The following is a 22,006-nucleotide window of genomic DNA, read 5'->3' on the forward strand; positions in this document are numbered from 1 at the left end:
AAATGTGTTTGAAAATCTTAAATGCAAGTTTTCTTGGCCCTATTCAAATCATAAGTTTATTGCTCAGGAATGTGGAAACGGCTAAACCCAAATGGGTTCTATCTCTTACTTTATCATCTTACCTAAGGCTAATCACAGCCTTTTCTCATTAGTTTACAAGAAGAAATAATTTTCTTAATCATTATAGAATATGATAATATAATTACATATAGACAATTGTGTAATTTAATTCAACATTAATATGATATGTAGAATGATATATAATTATTATATTTTATATGTTATTACCATTTTAACTGATAATTTATTCGATATCAGACAATACTGTAGAAGTGTCAGTATATTTCATTTTAAAGCAAGCAAACTGAGACTTAGAACTGGGATTCAAGTAAAAGTCTGTTTGTCTTCAAAATGTCATTCAACATTACATGATACTTTGTAGAATTATATGTAAATAATCAACTTCAGATATTAGATTACCTCTCAAACATGTCATGGAAATAATTAAGTAATGGTGCCTAAGCTGACAATGCTAAATTTACAAGTTCTTTTCTCTCTTAGAGACTTCATATTGCAAAGACACTGCCTGAGAACTTACGAAAATTAGATTCGTGTGTATTTTTTCTCTATAAACTATGTCATAATTGGTGCTTGTTTATAGTCTTAAATAATGATGGCAATTCCATCGTTCAAACTCATCCAGGTTAATTTGAGTTTCAAGTGTTGATTTTAAAACTTACTCATTAGAAAGGAATGTCTCTGGTAAAATGCATAGAGTCCCAACAAATGATTAATAAGATAATGCAGTCTATTCATAAGAAGGGCACTAACTGTACCTTGTCCTGTTCTCTTCTATTGAGAGAAAGAGAACAAAATGTCACAAATCTTATGAAAAAGCTTCTCCTGTAACTTTGAATATGGGAAAAAAGGAGAGAGAGCAAACTATTTTCTCACAACTTGCATCCTCTATATCCCCTCCCTCCCTTCCTCTAGAACTATTGGCAAGAGTATCAAAACTGCTGTGCATCTTAGAAGTTTTTGTAAAAGAAAGATTCTTGTAGCTCTCTCTAGAGAATCTGATTAAGAAAGCCTGGAGAGGGACTCTAATTTACGCATTTTATAAGACACCAGGGGTAACTCAGTAGCTTTATTATATATTGCAATTTCCAAGTGATGAAGATGAACTACTCATTTTGCAAGTAATAGATAGATAGGTAGCCAGATTTAACAGCTACAAAGTAGCTCCTTTTGTATGAATGAAATTCATATTTAGAAATGCAGAAAAATAAAATAATGAAAACATAAAACTTAAAGCCAATGTCTAAATATAATTGAAGGGAAAGAGGAAGTTAAGTGAATCACATAGCTTAAAACTGGCCTTTAGACAAATATGCAGTGTGTTTCAAAATAAAATAAATGGGCAACTCTCCCAGTACAGTTTGCTTAGTGTGCATACTATTCATTTGCTTAAACAATAAGTATACATTGGGCTCCACTGAGAACATTTTTTTCTTATTCCCTGGGTAATTATTTCTTCCACTTTTCGAAAGGTAAGTTTCTGAGTAGATTAGTATGTGATAAAACTATATTCTACCATTGGTAATGCAGAAGCCTGTGTTGTTCTTATTGTCATATTTTGGGGTCTTGGACTTGAACCACACTGGGCATCTGCAACAAAGCCAAAATGTAAGGAAAGGGATAGCAACATATAATAAAAATAAATAGATAGAAAGTCTGTTCAGAGCAGCCTAGTGGTCAAGGCGTATTTTAGGGGTACCAAAATTTTATCTCAATATCTAAATTTTTCATGATCATTGAAGTTTTATCTTTTTTAAAAAAGTATAGCATACAGATAGAAAACCCCCAAAATCATAGGTATACAGAGAACCCTTCCAAATAAACACATCCAAGTAACCAGTTTTCATATCTCTATTTAATCAATATTTAAGAAATAGAATACTACCAGCATACCAGAGCCTCACTCTTCCTGTCAATGTTACTCCCATTGGAAACCACAAGTCTGATTTCTAACACCATGGATTACTTTTGCCTTTTATTTTGAAAGTTATGTTAATGGAAGCATACAGATGGACTCTGTGGACTTTGTGACTTTTTTCGCTCAACATTGTATTTTACTGATTTATCCACGTTGTTGCATGTAGTTGTAGTTTTTATTTTTATTATTATATAGGATTCCATTGTGAGACTATACCAATATTTATTTGCTTTTGGTAAGCATTTCAAAATTTTGAGTTTGGTTTACTACAAATAGTACTACAGTGAACATATTATTTACATTTTTGGTATATATATTTTAGGTGCATTTTCCTTGAGTGCAGTCTAGGTACTGATTTACTAAATAATGTGATGTGCATAAGTTTAAGATATACCACCATGTACTTTTCCAAAGTGGTTATATTGATTTAAAATTATGCCAGCTGTACAAAAGCATTCCAGTCCCAGATTTTATACTTATCACCTATTATTTTAGATGATTTTTATTTTAGTCATCTTGGTAAATGTGTATTAAGTTCTGGTTATAATTGATATTTCACTGCTGATAAATTTTGAGTCAGTTTTCACATTAATTCATTGTATTTCTTATTTGTTATACCTCTTTTGTGAAGTACCCATTCAAATCTTTTGTCTAGTTTTTATGTGTTGCCCTATTTTTTTCACTGATTTGAAGAATATGCATGCCTATTTATGAGTGTGCATGTGCATATGTTTGCTTACACATATGTACATATTTTTATGTAGGGTAATTATTTCTTCCACTTTTTGAAAGCTAAGTTTCTAAAAAGATTAGTATGTGATAAAACTATACTCTCTTATTGTTTCACCTGAATTGTTCTTATTGTCATATTTTGGGGTCTTGGGCTTGAACCACACTGGGCATCTGCAACAAAGCCAAAATGTAAGGAAAGCAAACAAAAAAGGGATAGAAACATATAATATAAATAGATATAAAGTCTGTTCAAAGCAGTCTGTTCAAAGATATATATATATATATATATCTTTCCTTTTTAAGATTTTTAGTATCTTTGCTCTTTTCAAGCATCTTACTTATTTTCATATTGTCTATAGAAATATTTGTGATATTCCTATTTCATCCTCAATATTGATGCTTATTCTCGCTCTCTTTCTAAATATATCTTGCCAGGTGGTTGTCAATTTTATTACTCTTAAGAAACACAAAACTGTTGGCTTTTTTGATACTGCATCTGCTATTTCATCTGCTTATTCTATGACTTGAGTTTTTAGTCACTTAACAGTGTCTTTTGGTATTATTAGTCTTAATATTGTTCAATTTATAATTTTTTTCTGCAGAGTAAGCATTTTGTACCCCACATAAGAAATATTTGTTAGCAATCAGGTAATATATATATATATATGCTTTTTTAAAATACAGGATTTATTGTTTGCCTTTCACATATAAATCCAAAATATATCTGGAATGAATATTTATATGATAGAACTCCAGTGGTTTTCTCCACCTAGAGATAGGTTGACTTAGTACAATTTACTAAAAAGGCCATTCGTTCCTCACTTTACTGCAGGCACGTTTGTCATACATCAGTTGTCCTTATAAATGTGGGTCTGTATCTGGACTGTTTTATTCCATTGGTCTTTTATAAATGTTTACATTAACACTATATTGCTTTAATTAATATAGCTTAACAATGTGACTGAATGACTGATAGTAGAACTCTTTCAATTTCATTTTTCCTCAGGAATGCCTGGTCGATTATTGGCCTTTTGCTTTTCCATATACATTTTATAAGAACCTTGCCAATTTCCCTCAAAAAAAAAAAAAAAAAAACCTGCTATGATCTGTATTAGGATTGCATTTAATCTATTGACCATTAGTCAAGTAATTATAAGATTACAAAAAACGATGCTTTTATCTGGGAATTATTTGTTTCCCTCTAATAATTTGTTGTTTCAGTGTAGAAATCATATACTTTAGTCAGATTCAGTGCTCTATATTTGACCTATCTTGGTCATTTTAAATGATGTTTTCTTTAAAGACTGTTTTATAATTTTTGTTGCTGGTATATAGAAATGCAATTGATTTTTTGTTTAACCTTTTATCCAGAGACCTTCTTAAATTCATTTGTTAATTTTAAAAGTCTACAGATTCTATCAAGTCTTTTTACATACAGTATAATGTCAGTTATCAATGATAGTTTATAATTATTCCTTTAAAAACTTTGTATTTTTTTAGTTCTTCTTGTGCTGCCTAGCACATTTAATAAAATATTTTAAAAATAGTGAATTGAGAACTTAGGCTTTTGTTTTCAGTCTCAGAAGTAGAGCTTTTAATATTTTATCACTAATTCTACTTTTTGTATTTCATAAATTGAAATTCTTCAATTTGTTAAGAACATTTTGTTTAACTATGTGTTGCTAGAATTGTATCTTTATGCATATATTGAGATTATTTAATTCCCTTTTATAATTTTAATAGAAGTGAATGACTAATTTTTGTAAAATAACATAAAATCAATATTGCATTTTTGAAATGAACCAACCTGGTTGTTGTGGATTATCCTGTTTATTCCTACATTCAATTTACAAATCTTTGAGATATTTTTACTTATATTCATGAGGCTAATATATAATATTTTTTCTTATATTTCCCATGTTAGATTTTATATCAATTTATGGGAGTCTCATAAGGAGAACTGGAAAGTGTTTATCTACTCCTAGCCTATGAAATGTGTGAATAAGATTGACGATATTTCTCTTTTAAGCTTTGGTGAAGCCATTAGTGACCAGGATTTTCTTTGTGGAAAAGTTCTTAATAATAATTTCAGCTCTTTAATGTACACAAAAATATTGTAATTTTCTATTTCTCTGTCAGTTTTAACAAGTTGTGCTTTTTGAGTAATTTTTCCATTTCTTTCAAAATTTTAATTTATTCTTTAATTATTTTATCTTTATATTTTCTATGGAAATATTAGTGATATCCACTTTTTCATCCCTAATATTGATGATTGTTCTCTTTCTATTTTTTAATATGTTTTACCAGGTAGTTATCAATTTTATTACTCTTAAAAAATACCAAATTTACTTGGCTTTTTTGATATTACATGTAGGATTTCATTAAATTCCGTCTTTATATTTTTCTTAATTTAGGATTGTTTTGTGTTGTTTTCAAGTTTCTAGATATAGAAGCTTTGATCATTAATTTTCAGCTTTTAAAGTTGTTATGACAGGATGTAGTGGCTCGTTGCTGTAATCCCAACACTTTGGGAGGCTGAGGCAGGCAGATCACCTGAGGTCAGGAGTTTGAGAGTAACCTGGCCAGCATGGTGAAACCTCGTCTCTACTAAAAATACAAAAATTATACAGGCATGGTGGTGGGCACCTGTATCTCAACTACTTGGGAGACTGAGGCAGAAAAATTGCTTGAACCCGGGAGGCAGAGGTTGCAGTGAGCCAGGATCGTGCCGCTGAGCTCCAGCCTGGGTGACAGAGCAAGACTCCATCTCAAAAAAAAAAAAAAAAAAAAAAAAAAGTTAATAGGTAAGAATTGTACATATGTATGGAGTACATGTGATATTTTGATACACGCATATAATGTGTAATGATCAAATCAAGGTAATTGAGATTTCCATCACCTCATTTATTATTTGTGTTCAGAACACTATAAATTTTCTCTTCCAGCCGTTTAAAAATATACAGTAAAATATTCATAACCACAGTTACCCTCCTGTGCTGAACACCAGAACATATTTCTCCTAATTTCAAGATTTAAATTTTCTAATGTATGCATATCAATATAATTCACTTGAAACATTTTTTGTCTTCACCCTTCAACTTCTTTGTCTTTTTTTTTTTTTTTTTTTTTGAGACAGGGTCTCGCTCTTTCAACCAGACTGGAGGGCAGTGGCTCAGTCATGGCTCATTGCAGCCTGAAATTCCTGGGCTCAAGTGATCTTTTCACCTCAATCAACCATGTAACTGGGACTACAGACGTGTATTACCATGCTCAGCTAATTTTTACATTTTTTTTGTAGTGACACAGATCTTGCTCTGTTACTCAGGCTGGTCTCAAACTCCTGGCCTCAAGTGATTCTCTCTCCTCAACCTCTCAAAGTGCAGGGATTACAGGTATGAGCCACTATGGCTTGCCACACTACAACTTTTGAAGTGCCAAGTTGTATTATCACTTAATTCACAAATTTATTTAATTTCTTGTCTTATATTATCCTGTTTAAAGGTAAGAATACCCGAAGCTCAGTGGGTTAAGTAACTTTTACAAAATTAGAGCTGATACCTGAAAGCCAGGGTCAAATCCAGTTCCACTGATTATAGGGACAGTGCTGTTTATACAGGGGCTTTCTGCATGCCAGGAAGTGAGATATTCTGTTGTTGCTACATTGCAATAAGAGCAGGCAAGCAGGCATGCAGTCAGCATTAGCCATGGTAATCTTTACACAAGTTATTACACAGATGACACTCGCTGCAGGATTATTGTGTAATGATTACCACAGCTGATGCTCACTGCCCACAGCTGATGCTCAATGCATGATAATCAAATCATCACTTTGTATCCCTTGAATATATACAATTTGTATTTGTTAATCAGTTGTATTTTTATACAGAATCAGAGAGCAGGATTCCAGGGTTCAGCTCCTGGACATCTCATAGCCCTTTCTGGCTCATGGAACCCATCCACCATTGCCTGCTCACGTTGCTTTAGAGGTTATTTTCTGAAATCATTGTCTGGACCTTGGTAAGGGCATTTTCCCATCCCTTTCACCTACAGAAACAAGTGTCCCAGAGGTCGGGTGAAGAGAACTGAAAGAGAAAAATATCCAGACTCTTTTAACAGTTGATCAAATAAATGCACAAGCAAATAGCTCCAGTAACTAAGTTTTAATTTCTCTTTATGGGTCCCAAACTATTTTCTTATATTTGTTAGGGAAAATTTTATCCAAGGTAGCACCATCTTTTGAGGACAGCAATTTGAATCATGTTCCTGTGTGACCCCTCTGCATACTTACCAGTTTTTACTTATGACCTTCCTTTTTCCCCTTAGCCATTTGTTTCCTGTGTAGCACCTGGTTGATTAAGTTCCCTCTACCTTGGAGAAAAGGTTGATGCTGTTAATAGGGAGGATCACTGTGCCCCTGCAGCTTTCCAGAGCCTACAGGAGGTTCTTCCACCAGGGTTCTGAGCAGAATAGAAATTAACCTTACAGTTAGGGCCAAGAGCCAGGGTTGCAGCAGTGTCATTTGGTAAAACGAAGTGGCAGAGGGAGATGGTGTAGTGTAGAGGAAAAGCACAGGCCTTCCTGTCAAACACACCAGAGTTTGGATCCCATCTCTGCCACATACTAACTCTTTCATCTTATGCAAGCTATTACTGTTGCCGAATCTCAGTTTCCTCAATTGCATGAACACCAGGACAAACAATACCTCTATCAAGGATAGGTCATAGGATCATAGTATTATGAGGATGAAATTAGATGATAAAACTTCAGCTGAATCTGGTCCTTGAGAGCGGCTCAATAAAGACCTCTTTCTCCTCCTTTTCTTAGAAGAAGGCTCATCTGCCTACCAACACATGACCCAAGGAGGTAGGGATGTGTATTAGTCCATTTTCACACTGCTATAAAGACACTACATGAAACTGGGTAGTTTATAAATAAAAGAGGTTTAATTGACTCACAGTTTCACATGGGTGGGAAGACCTCAGGAAACTTACCATCTTTGTGGAAGGTGAAGGAAAAGCAAGCACATTCTTCACAAGGGGCCAGGGAGAGAGAGAGAGCCAGCAGGGAAAATGCCAGACGCTTTTCAAACAACCAGATCTCCTGAGAACTCACTCACTATCAAGAGAAAAGCATGGGGAAAATCGCACCCATGAGCCAACCGCCTCCCACCAGGTAACCCCCTCAACATGTGGGGATTACAATTCTAGAAAAGATTTGCGTGGGGACATGGAGCCAAACCATATCAGGGAAGTTGAGGAGTAGGATTTGACCACTCTGAGATGAGGCACAAGTGTATGGTAAATGCACCTGAGAGCAATAACTTAAGCATATTCTGAGAATGACCCTGCATGGTACATGCATGTGAATGTGTGTTATGAGCTAGAGCTAGAGAATTTTGGAGTAGCCATCCAGAGATTTGTTTCATGGCTGTGAGGAACATCTAAGACCCTGGCTTCTCCTATGGAACATGGTACATACAGGGAAGTGAGTTTTGGGTTGCATAAATGTTGTCAGGTGGAAATTGTTAGGGAAAGGGTACTATGTGAAATTCTTGTACAAACTGCATTCCTTTTTCAAGAGTTTCAGTCTTCTGCCCAGTCCGCCACCAATGGGCTATGTGGTTGGTTCTCCTGTCCAGCCCACTAATACTAGATTTTTAGGCCTGTAGGTAAGTCCCTAGTAAAACCCGATGTGTCATTTGCTGATTCTGATCTCTTCTTTGGCCTCTTGAACCCGGTGCCATCCTTACTGGAGTAGACAGGATTTCAGCACAACAACTGCTCATACTGAAACTCTTGGCAAGAAATCTTTCCTCAATAAGCTCATCTCTGACGACCTACCTGATTCCATCAGTTCATTCATTCATTTGAGTTAGATATTGCCCTCCATCTAGATTTTCTTTTTCTCAAAATAATAATAATTATAATAATTATTATTATTATTGTATTTCAGTTGTGAGGTAGTGGAGCTGGGATTTGACACCAGGTAGTCTAATATCTGAGCATAGTCTTAACCACTGTGCTCTCCTGCCTTCTCCTAGACCTCAGTCTCTTCTCACGAATTCATCTGTGCACATTGGCTACTTCCGCACCTCTCTTCCCTGGAATACTGGGAATTCCTCACTCTCCCTTTAACAAATTGGTGTTTCTCTCTACTTTGAAAACTTTATGTACAAAATATGTAAAAAGTGTTTTTTACTTACTTTGGATTCCTGATATATTAGCTGGGTTTTGAAAATGAGGTGTTGATTATTATCTGCAATGAAGAGGCAAGTTAGAATTTATTCACTGGAATTTGGCTTTGGAAGTATTCTATTTGACCAGTAGAATTTTCAGCGTTGCTGTTGGTACTCATGTATTTGTTTGGCATTTACTTTTTTAAGAATTTGAATGTCTTTAACTGGGGGCATATAATCTCCAGTTCAACATAAGCCCCACTATCCTTCTCAGTCACTCTCACATTTATGTGACTTGCCTAGGACATTAAAAACATTTTAGTTTTTGGCTAGTCCAGAAAAATCTCATCTAGTTTCTTCCCCAAGGTATATAATTCCCTTCAAAGCAATATTTTCTGTCTGCACAATTGACTTTAGATTCAATCCTTTAGTAGAAGCTGAAATATATTATTAAACCATCCACATTTTTCCTGTTATTATCTCACACACAGAGGAACACACACAAATATAAAATAAGTAACAAATAGAAAAACAGCAAATTAGAAAAGTAAAATGAGCTTAGTCATTCAATTAAAATGAAAAGAGGTTGATATGGTTTGGTTGTGTTCCCATCTAAATCTCATCTTGAATTGTAAGCCCCATAATTCCCACATGTCCTGGGAGGGAGCAGGTGGGAGGTAATTGAATCATGAACGTAGGTCTTTCCCATGTTGTTCTCATGATATTGAATAAGTCTCAAGAGATTTGGTGGTTTTATAAAGGGGAGTTTCCCTGTACAAGCCCACTTGCCTGTTGCTATGTAAGATGTGCCTTTGCTCCTCCTTTACCTTCCACCGTGATTGTGAGGCCTCCCCAGCCATGCAGAACTGTGAGTCCATTAAACTTCTTTCCTTTATAAATTACCCAGTTTCAATTATGTCTTTATTAGCAGCATGAAAAGAGATTAATATAGTAAACTGGTGCCAAGTAGTGGGGTGCTGCTGTAATGATACCTGAAAATGTGACTTTGGAACTGGGTAACAGGCAGAGATTGGAACAGCTTGGAGGGCTCAGAAGAACAAAGGAAGATGTGGAAAAGCTTGGAACTTCCTAGAGACTTGTTGAATACCTTTGACCAAAATGCTGATAGTGATATGGACAATAATATCCAGGCTGAGGTGGACTCAGATGGAGATGAGGAACTTGTTGGGAACTGGAGCAAAGGTGACTTGCTATATTTTAGCAAAGAGACTGGCAGCTTTTTGCCCCTGCCCTAGAGATTTGTGGAACTTTGAACTTGAGAGAGATAGTTTAAAGGCATCTGACTGAAGAAATTTCTAAGCAGCAAAGCATTCAAGAGGTGATTTGGGTATAGCCAAAGGCATTCAGTTTTATGTATTCACATATATATGGTTTGGAGTTGGAACTTATTTAAAAAGGGAAGCAGAGAATAAAATTTCAGAAAATTTGCCGCCTGACAAAGCAATAGAAAAGAAAAACCAATTTTCTGAGGAGAAATTCAAACCAGCTGCAGAAATTTGCATAAGTAATTAGGAGCTAAGTGTTAATCAGCAAGCAAATGGGGAAAATGTCTCCAGGACATGTCAGAGGTCTTCATGGCAGCCTCTCCCATCACAAGTCTGGAGGCCTCGGAGGAAAAAATGGTTTCCTGGGCCAGGCCCAGGGCCTTGTGCTTTGTGCAGTCTCAGGACTTGGTGTCCTGCATCCTGCCATGGCTAAAAGGGACCAACATACAGCATAGGTCTTTGCTTCAGAGTGCAAGCCCCAAGCCTTGGCAGCTTACAGGTGGTGTTGGGTCTGTGGGTGTGCACAAGTCAAAAATTGAGGTTTGGGAACCTCCACCTAGATATCGGAGGGTGTATGGAAATGCCTGGATGTCCAGGTAGATGTGTGCTACAAGGACAGAGCCCTCATGGAGAGCTTCTGCTAGGGCAGTGTGGAAGAAAAATGTGCGTTGTGAACCCCCACACAGTGCCCCTACTTGGGGGCACTGCCTAGTGGAGCTGTGAAAAAAGGACCACTGTCTTCCAGACCCTAGAATGGTATATCTACCAACAGCTTACACTGTGCACCTGGAGAAGTCACAAGCACTCAATGCCAGCCTGTGAAAGTAGCTAGGAGGGGGACTGTACCCTCCAAAGCCACAGGGACAAGACCATGGGAACCCGCCTCTTGCATCTGTGTGACCTGAATATGAGTCAAAGAGTCAAAGGAGATATTTTTGAGCTTTAAGATGTGACTGCCCTGCTGGATTTCAGACTTGCATGGAGCATCTTGTCCTTTCATTTTGACCAACTTATCCCATTTGGAATGAGTGTATTTACACAATGTCTGTACTCCCATTGTGTCTAGGAAGTAACTGACTTGCTTTTGACTTTACAGGCTCATAAGTGAAAGGGACTTGCCTTGTCTCCAATGAGACTTTGGACTTAGACTTTGAGTTAATGCTGAAATGAGTTAAGACTTTGGGAAACTGTTGGGAAGGCATGATTGGTTTTGAAATGTTAGCACATGAGAGTTGGACGGGGCCAGGGGCCAAATGATATGGTTTAGCTGTCTCCCCATCCAAATTTCATCTTGACTTGTAGCTCCCATAATTCCCACTCAGTGTGAGATAATTGAATCATGGGGACAGTTCTTTCCCATGCTCTTCTCGTAATAGTCAATAAGTCTCATGAGAACTAATGGTTTTAAAAAGGGGGATTCCCCTGCACACATCTTCTTGCCTGCTATCATGTAAGACATGCTTTTGCTACCCCTTCACCTTTGGCCGTGATTGTGAGGCCTCCCCAGTCATGCGGAACTGTGAGTCCATTAAACCTCTTTCCTTTATAAATTATCTACTCTGGAGTGTCTTTTTTTTTTTTTTTAATTTAATTATTAGCAGCATGAGAACAGACTAATATAGAGGTTAACATCTATATGTTCCCAATTACTAGCTTCATGACCTTGGCTTATTAGTTAGCATGTCTAATTCTATTTCCACATTGCTAAAAGTATTTCATAGCATTATGAAGAGAATAAAATAAAATGACATATGCAAAATCTCACATAGAGTACATAAAAAGTATATAAAAATGGTAATTACTATAATTATTTGAATTATTTTTGAAATTATATAATGCAGTAGTACATGAGAGTTAAGATTGTGGGCTGTGCCACTTTCCGGCAGGGTGATATGGGTCAGGTAGCTTAGCCTCTGTTTCAGTTTCCTTCCTTAAAAATGAGCACAATTATAGTGGCTACTCATGAGAGTGTAACGAGGGTAAAATTAGCAAGCATATGTCAAGCCCTTTGAAGTTACTCACAGATAGTAGGTCTAAAGAAATGTTACTCATCTCATTTGTGAATATCATTTTAGAGAATGAATGTTATCTGTTGGAGACTAGCCTGGCAAAAACAAAACTCTTAAAGCAACATATTTTTTTCTAAAAGCAAGCATGAGACAATTGTCTAAAAATTAGCATGGCAGAATGGGAAAGGTGCACACACACACACACACACACACACACACACACATAGAGCAAATATGTCTTGTATGAGTAAATTTTTTCCTGGTTTTTAATGGACAGAAATATATTTTTAACTTTAAAATATAATATCCAAATGAGAATTTCAACCCTTATCATAAAATTGAATCCAGATGATTCATTTTGAAAAAAAAAAAAATAGAAACAAATGTATCTTAATGGGAGAAACATGTAGAATATTGACTCATAGTCAATTTTGATGAAATTTGATGAATTTCCATCAAATTATTCTGTCACATGTATACCATGAAATATGAAATTAAATATGATTATCTGGTGTAAAGGCACACTTAAAAACACACTCAACAATAACAAAAAGAAGTAAAGAAAAGGAAAAGGGAGACAAACTCCAACATGCCCAGAACTGAAAGGCAGTTGTAAACTTCTCCTGCCTTAGGCAACACTTTATTTCATAGCTGTGTTGATTCTGCCCCAGCCAGCCATCACCGGTGTGTTTAGTTCAAAGAATTTATAGAGGAAATTTCCCAGATAGTGAGAACATTCTGACATAAGTAATAGTAAGATAGTTTGTGATGTGCCAAAAACATGATTTCAGCATTGCCAAAAACAGTGCTATACAAGCCAGGTTTAAGAAGCTTATGTAGATCTTCTGAAGAGTAAAAGAAACCCAAAGAAATAAACAGGAGTGTAACTTCATGTTTCACAGTTTTTCTATTAGAGACAAAAGAACTCTTGAGTCCTGAAAGCCAATGAGACAATTTGGTATTTTTTTTCTGAAGTGAAAATAATCTTACAAAATACAGAGTCATTAAAGAGGTATAAATAATTTTCAAACTAAATTCATGTATATCTTCTCATTTTGTCCTGATATTCAAAGATCTTGCAAAATTACGTAAAAATGATACAGCTTAATAAGGAGTTTTGGTAAATATTCTAAAATTAAAAAAAAAATTGTCCTTCGCTCTCGAATTTTTTCTCACTCAATATCAGTATATTCTTACCTCTTTTATCTCACCAGACATATGTTAAAAATAATCCCATTAACTTTATCACATTTTCCAGATAATTTTTAATTTAAAATCAGTGCATGGAAATATTACAGGCAATCAGTAGGAAAATCAGTTTCCTTTCTTAAATGAATCATTTATCTATCGATTTTTCAAAATGTATTTTAATGAACCCACTTCTGAAATTTTAAACTTTGATAGATTAAAATACTACTAAGAGCTTCTATTTTGATGGAATTAAAAAGAATATCCTTCAGCATTCAGTAGAGTTAGAAAGTCTGACTGACAAAAAGTGAACAGCATGAATTGAGCAGAAACATTTAGAAGTGAAACCTGATTTCTAATTCTGTTTTAATAGCTATGTGATCATTAGAAACTCACTTTATTTTTCTTTGCCTGGTTTCTTCTTTCTCAGACTGGGCATACTCACATTTTATCTGAGTATAATTGTCCCAAATCACCAAACCATCCCACTCATCAGAAGTATTAAAAATCATCAAATGTCATTCTCCCATAAGTAAAGGTTCTTTCTGGGAAAAAACACCATGATGTCTCCAGAGGAAGGAGATATTGGAGATGTTCAAGCAGATGATCTACAAGGAAGTTAAAAGAAGTAAGTGAGGGCCGGGCGCGATGACTCCCGCCTGTAATCCTAGCACTTTGGGAGACTGAGGCGGGTAGATCACGAGGTCAGGAGATCGAGACCATCCTGGCTAACACAAACTCCGTCTCTACTAAAAATACAAAAAAATTAACCAGGCCTAGTGGTGGGCGCCTGTAGTCCCAGCTACTCGGGAGGCTGAGGCAGGAGGTTGGCTTGAATCCGGAAGGCGGAGCTTGCAGTGAGCCGAGATGCACCACTGCACTCCAGCCTTTGCGACAGAGCGAGACTCCATCTCAAAAAAAAAAAAAAAAGTAACTGAGGTTTGGTTTGATTAGCTCTCATCTCATACAAATATTGATGTAGAAAATGTCTCGCCCTAAAAGCAAAGAAATGAGAACTGCAATAGTATGTTTGCTTTACTTAGGTTAGTTTTTTTCTAATAATATAGTGGCCAGTAGCAAATGGGAAGTGAGGGAAAAACAGAAAATAGAGACAAAAATAAATGAAGAAAATGTATAATAAAGAACTCTCCAAGGTATAAAGATCTAAATCAGATGTTGTTGAATTGAAGATTTAAAGTCTTGTAAAGACCCCTGAAGATCTAGATTACCTAAGTAATTTCTATGCATAATAATCATTGTTTTATTTCTTTTTATTACAACTTTGAAAGGAAGTTTTGTTTTAAAGAATCTGTATGCTAGTACTTCTCAAACTACTTAAGACTGAATAATCTCAATTTCTTCTTCCCCTAGATGTATGTATTATATAATAAATGTTATTTAAAATGCCACAACATTTTTCAAATTACTCTTTCAAACACTAGTAAGATGAACACATGCAAAATATGTAATAATTTTAACGCAGCTCTACAAATGAATCCACAACTATAGAAGTTTAAATGGGAAAAGTCAAGAAAGGTCCATGACACCTCATCCTTTACAACAAAATATTATACTAAGAGATTCAATTAAAAGTAAACATACAATGAACTGTATAATGAAACTTTAAATAGCTTTATTAGTTATTGTAATATTTGAGTATTTCTCATCTAACATATTTGTACCTATGTAGAACACACACACACATATGCACACACACACACACACACAATTGTTAAAATGTTTCAGGTTATCTGCTTTTATGTAACAAACTACCCCAAAAATATAATGGTATGAAAAAACATATTTAAAAATACTGTGGATCAGGAATCCAGACAAGGTACAGAGAGATGGCTTGGCTTCCCTCTATAACGTTGGGAGACTCCACTGGGAAGATTCAAATGACTGGGTGCTGAAATATTTTGGAGGTGTCTTCTATCACTGACTGGAAGTCTGGGCTGTGATAACTTGAAGACTATACTCAACTGGTAATGAACACCAGGGGGCTACCTGTGTTCCTTCCTTATGGCTTGGGCTCCCACACAAAATAGTGTCTTCTTATACGGCAACTCAGGGCTCCAAGAGCAAATATTCTGACAAAGGGATAGTTACACAACATTTTATGACCTAGAATCAGGATTTAAATAGTGTCACTTTGCTATACTCTTTTGATTGAAGCCCGTCCACACTCAAGCGGAGGTAACAAAGACCCCTCTCATTAGAAGACTGTTACAACTTAACGTCATTTAAAAATATCACCACAAATGGAACTAATAATTAACACTGAAACAAAATTTTCTATTACAGTTAAAATGTCCATTGCTTTTTATTTCATTCATTGGAATACAAATATTATTCAATTGCAATTGTGACTACTTTTCTTCCTATCAATTCTATGAAACAGAACAATAGCGCAATCTCTAGGAAGCAGTGTTGATTACTCCTCCCTTTTTTTTTATGTAATGTTGAAATCACAGAAAACAATGCCGTGAGTTCTTACCTGCCATGCAGGAAAGCTGTAAGACAGCTGATTAGTACTGTAGATTTTTAAAAAGCAAAGTGTTGATTAAAAGCCTAAGTTGCGTAGGATAAACCCTGAAGCAATAGGGTAATTTCTGTACCTCAAATAGAAAATAAAAACACAAACAGTTAGAGGATGTCACACATGAAACCTTCTTTCACGGCTAAGCCCACTCGCCTCATCTCTCACCAGTCTGGGCATTTATGGTGCTATTACTATTTACTTTTTATCTCCTCCATAATCCTTATCCTATAGGTTAGTCTCATTTTGACTGAGAGAAATATATCCCTAGCTGCTATCTGCTGAGAGCCATAAGTTTCAGGGGCTCATACTCTGGCCTTTCTCTTGCTGTACCCCTCACTATGGACAAAAAGCCAGGGACTGTCCTTCTATGTAGGCCATGTTTCAGGTGTTCCGAACTCAGAAATTCTCTGCCCATATGGTCATGGCCCACTAGCAGACCTATGAGGCTTTCTTCCCATGGTGGCTCTTTGCATGGAAGAAAGGGTGGGACAGAGCTTTAACTTGAGGTATGGTTTGTTCAAATATATTTATATGAGACCCTTCTGGTGGTGAGTGGAGTTGGGTGTTACTGTGGGCTAGGGCTTCCATTCATATTCTTGTTTAGAACTCATAAATATTATGAGTGGGTCAGTTCCATGAAGTTTTTGATTTGGCAAAAACAGAAAGTGGTAAATTATAAAATGGTAATTCCTTTCTATTCTCTCCAGATGTTTATAGTTTTATTTTTCTGACATTTGAGTCAGTAGAGACGAAAATATTCATTTATTTCAGCCTATGTGTATTAATATTTGTCTGAATAAAATGTGCAGGGTGTACAGTCATCAAGAGGAACTAACAGGAACACCTACCACCCTCAAAACACCAGGTTGGAACTCTAAGCACACACTGCAGAAAGATATAGTTGTACGTACATTCTATGTACTCTATATTGGGGCAGATAGAATAGTTTAAATATAACATTTCAAGGAGTTAATCATTTATAGAAAATGTGTTCAGGCCAGATTAAGAACTATAAAACAGGTAAAACTAGAAAAAAAATTTTCTAAAATACATAATTTACAAATTAGTTTCTTTAGTACTAACAATGATTTGTTTTCTTTTGAGATAGTCTCGCTCTGTTGCCCAGGCCAGGGTACAGTTGTGGATCTCGGCTGACTGAAATTCCACCTCCTATTGAGAGGTGGCAATGTGCTAGCAGCCCTGGCTCTTGGTGCCTTCTCGGCATGGTTGTCCACTCTGGCAGCACTTGAGGAGCCTTTCAGCCTGCCAGGGCACTGTGGGAGCCCCTCTCTGGGCTGGTCGAGGTGGAGCCGCCTCCCTCTACTTGCAGGGAGGTGTGGAGGGAGAGGTGCTGGCCGGCTTCCAGGCCAGCGCGAGTTCCGGAGGGCGCAGGCGCGGGCTATGTGGCCCAGCACATGGAGTGACTGACTGGCTGGCCCCCTGAGCCAGGGCAGTGAGGAGCTTAGCACCAGGGCCAGCAGCTGCAGAGGGTGCTGGCAGCCGACACTGCACTTGAGTTCTCGCCGGGCCTCAGCTGCCTCCTATGGGGCAGGGCTGGGGACCTGCAGCCTGCCATGTCCGAGCCCCCTTCCCGGTGGGGTCCCATGCCACCCGAGCATCCCCAAAGCGTGCCCCATCCTGCTCCATGGCACCCGGTCCCATCTTCCTCCCAAGGACTGAGCAGTGCAGGGGCAGCTAGGGACTGGCAAGCAGCTCCACCTGCAGTCCCCATGTAGAATCCACCAGGTGAAGCCAGCTGGGCTGCTGAGTCTAGTGGGGACTTGGAGAACGTTTATATCCAGCTAAGGGATTGTAAATACATCAATCAGCACTCTGTGTCTAGCTCAGGGTTTGTAAATACACCAATCAGTACTCTGTGTCTAGCTCAAGCTTTGTAAAGACACCAATTGATGCTCTGTATCTAGCTAACCTAGTGAGGACTTAGAGAACTTTCCTGTCTAGCACTCTATGTCTAGATCAAGGATTGTAAAGGCACCAAGCAGCGCTCTGTCAAAACGGACCAATCAGCTCTCTGTAAAATAGACCAATCAGCTCTCTGTAAAATGGACCAATCAGCAGGATGTGGGTGGGGTCAGATGAGGGAATAACAGCAGGCTGGCTGAGTTAGCAGTGGCAACCCGCTAGGGTCGCCTTCTGCACTGTGGAACATTTGTTCTTTCGTTCTTTGCAATGAATAGTGCTGCTGCTAACTCTCTGGGTCCATGCCGCATTTATGAGCTGTAACACTCACTTCAAAGGTTTACAGCTTCACTCCTGAAGCCAGCGAGACCACGAACCCACCAAGAAGAACAAACAACTCCAGATGTGCTGCCTCTAAGAGCTGTAACACTCACCGCGAAGGTCTGCAGCTTCATTCGTATCAGCCAGACCATGAACCCACTAGAAGGAAGAAGCTCCAGACACATCTGAATGTCTGAAGGAACAAACTCCGGACATACCATCTTTAAGAACTGTAACACTCACAGCGAGGGTCCGTGGCTTCATTCTTGAAGTCAGCAAGACCAAGAAGCCACCAATTCCAAACACATGATGTTCAAGCAATTCTTGTGCTTCAGCCTCCCAAGTAGTTGGGATTACAGGTGTGTGCTACCACACTCTGCCTACTGTTGATTTATAAACCGTCAGTTACAATGAAATAAAGAGTAAAAGGCAAGTTCAATATTGGAAATTCTCCCAATTAAAATTGGACCATTTAATATGAATTCATATATATATAGGAGTATTTCAGAAGACTAAAGTACAACGATGGGGAATGAAACAGTGCTACTGAGATTAAGTGAATCATTTCAGATATGGTTTCAGGTGCCCCTGAGCTCTGTAAGGTTACTCTTTAAGAGAAACTGAAAGACTGGATACATAGGGTTTTAAAACTTTTATTGTCACTGCTTGTGTGGTGTCTTGTTTTTGAAAAATTGCTGAAAGATTTATCAATGTTTTGTCTTAATCATATACTTACTGAAAAATCTTAGAGCTAAGTTTGAGAAACAAAAGTTTCTTGATAAAATACAGTGTCCTCTTGATAAAAGATGAAAAAGAAAGAGGTGTATATTTGGGAAGGCTGCAGACCCATTAGATTAGTTACTTTTCAGGACAATGTTAAAGTGAAAAAGGTGGTGCTTTCTCTTTATCTCTATTGAAAGCAGTGGGGAAAAAGTACAAACTTTCACCGTCGTTATAGAGCACCCGTTGTGAAAGTAGTTCTTCCTCTTTCCTCTCGTTTCTCTTCCTTCCTTCCTTCCTTCCTTCCTTCCTTCCTTCCTTCCTTCCTTCTTTCTTTCTTTCTCTCTCTCTTTCTTTCTCTCTTCTTTCTTTCTTTCTTTCTTCCTTCCTTCCTTCCTCTCTTTCTTTCTTTTCTTTTCTTTTTTTCTTTCTTTCTTTCTTTCTTTCTTTTCTTTTTTCTTTCTTTCTTTCTTTCTTTCTTTCTTTCTTTCTTCTTTCTTTTTCTTTCTTCTCTTTCTTCTTTCCTTCTTTCCTTCCTTCCTTCTTTCTTTCCTTCTTTCCTTCCTTCCTTCTTTCTTTCCTTCCTTCTTTCCTTCCTTCTTCCTTCCTTCCTTCTTCTTTTCTTTCCTTCCTTCTTTCCTTCCTTCCTTCCTTCCTTCCTTCCTTCTTTTTGAAACACTGGTAGTATCTTTCACTTTTGTGCTTTATTTTGTTGTCTTAACTAATTCTCTCTAGTACTCTGGAGTTTATTCAGGGGCTTGATTTCTAATTGAGAGTTGTGAGGAGTTACCCTGGGTAGTCCCCTGATAATTCTGAGTAAACTTGGGCATCCTTATCTGCTACCAGGATGTGTAACTACCTTCACCATAATGTGCAAGTCTAGTGAGTTAAAGGCTATTGTGTCTGTCCCATGATGAATAAATGTCTTTCCACAAAGTGCTGATAAGTAACTCCAATGTATATAATAATTTTATCACAAAGCCCTCACAAAATTGAACGTCAGTATGTGCTGCAGTAAATTATGTATTTAATTATCTCACACGTGGCTTTCATGGCTCACTATGCTCTGGAAAGGATGAGTTAGCAAATTTATCAAAAAAGAAGATGAGAAATAGGGACCTAAAAGTAAAACACAAAATAGAGCAAGGAAAAATAGCAAAGAGGATGTAGAACGTTATTTTTTTAGAAATGTAGGAAAACATAGGAAGAGCCATGGGAGAATGGTCATGCCGTGAATATAAAACGAGATCAGTCACTATAGCAATGTATTTTCTTTAGCCATGTTTGAGTACAAAATGGGTGGAATGTTGAACTTAGACTTGGGATTTTGCAAAACAAATATGCTGAGGGCTGAGAGAGGCAACAAAGCTGAGTGAATATACAAGAAAGGAATTAGAATAATCTATTATGAAATGTATACTGAATATAATTCCCCAAATAAGACAATTAAAAATCATAAATATAACAGTAATAACTACCATTGAATAATTTATAAGTTCCAAGTACTGAGCTGATCTTGTACCATTGTATTTATTCTTAAAACATTCCTTTTACCACATTTTCTTTATTCAGTCCACTAATGATGAGTATCTACTTTGATTCCATGTCTTTGCTATTGTGAATAGTGCTGTGGTGTACATATGAATACATATGTCTTTTTGGTGGAATGATTCATTTTCCTTTGCATATGTATACACCCAGTAATGAGATTACTATGTCAAATAATAATTCTGCTCTAAGTTATTTAAAAAAACTTCAAGACAGCTTTCAACATTGGCTGAGCTGATTTACATTCCTACCAACAGTGTATAAGTGTTCCCTTTTCTCCGCATCCTCACCAGCATCTGTTATTTTTTGTCTTTTTAATAATAACCACTCTGACTGGTGTGAGATGGTATGTTTTTGTTTTGATTGAATTTGTCTAATAATTAGTGAAGTTCAGCCCTGGCAACATAGTGAGACTTGATCTGTACAAAAAAAAATTTTTTTAATAACCAGGTGTGGTGACACATGCCTGTAGTCCCAGCTACTCAGGAAGTTGAGATAAGGGGTGCACTTGAGCTCCAGAGTTAAAGACTGCAGTGAGCAATGATAATGCCACTACACTTCCGCCTGGGCACCAAAGCAAGACTCTGTCTCAAAAAATAAAAAATAAAGATAATTAGGAATATTGAGCATTTTAAAATATATTTGTTGGCTGCATGTATGTCTTCTTTTGAGAAGTGTCTTTACATCCTTTTCCTATTTTTTTAGTGAGGTTATTTGTTTTTTTGCTCATTAAATTGTTTAAATTCCTTTTAGATTCTGGATATTAGACCTTTATAAAATGCATAGTTCGCATTTTTCTCCATTCTGTAGGTTGTCTGTGTACTCTGTAGATAATTTCTTTTACTGTGCAAAAGCTCGTTAGTTTAATTCATCCTATTTGTAAATTTTGGAGGGTTTTACAATTGCTTTAACAATGTAGTTATAAATTTGTTGTCAAGGTCAATTTCCAGAATTGTATTTCCTAGGTTTTCTTCTAAGATTTTTGTAGTTTTAGCTCTTCCTTTAAGTCTTTAATTCATCGAGTTAATTTTTGTATATGGTGAAAGATGGGGTCCAGTTTTAATATTCTATATATGGCTAGCCAGTTATTCCAACACCACTTACTGAATAGGGGGTCCTTTCTTGATTGGTTCTTATTATTGAGCTTGCCAAAGACCAGATAGTTGTATGTGTGTGACAGTACTTCTGGGTTCTCCATTATGTTCCATTGTTCTATGTGTCTGTTTTTGTACCAGTATAATGCTGTTTTGGTTACTGTAGCCTTATATTGTATTTTGATGTCAGGTAGTGTGACTATCTTGAGCTTTGTTCTTTTTGCCTATGATTACTTTGGCTATTCAGGTCCCTTTTTGGTTCCATGTGAATTTTAGAATAGTTTTCTCCAATTCTGTGAAAAATCACATGGAAGTTTAATAAAACTAGCATGAAATCTGCAGTATACTTTAATCGTATTGATCTTCCAATTCTTAAGCATAAAGTGTTTTTATTTATTTGTGTCATCTTTTATTTCAGCAGTGGAGTTCTCCTTGAAGAGTTCTTTTCACCTCCTTCATTAAATGTATTCCAAGG

This window comes from Trachypithecus francoisi, unplaced genomic scaffold (genome assembly GCF_009764315.1).
Source record: "Trachypithecus francoisi isolate TF-2019V2 unplaced genomic scaffold, Tfra_2.0 Lachesis_group1, whole genome shotgun sequence".
In the NCBI taxonomy this organism is placed as follows: domain Eukaryota; kingdom Metazoa; phylum Chordata; class Mammalia; order Primates; family Cercopithecidae; genus Trachypithecus; species Trachypithecus francoisi.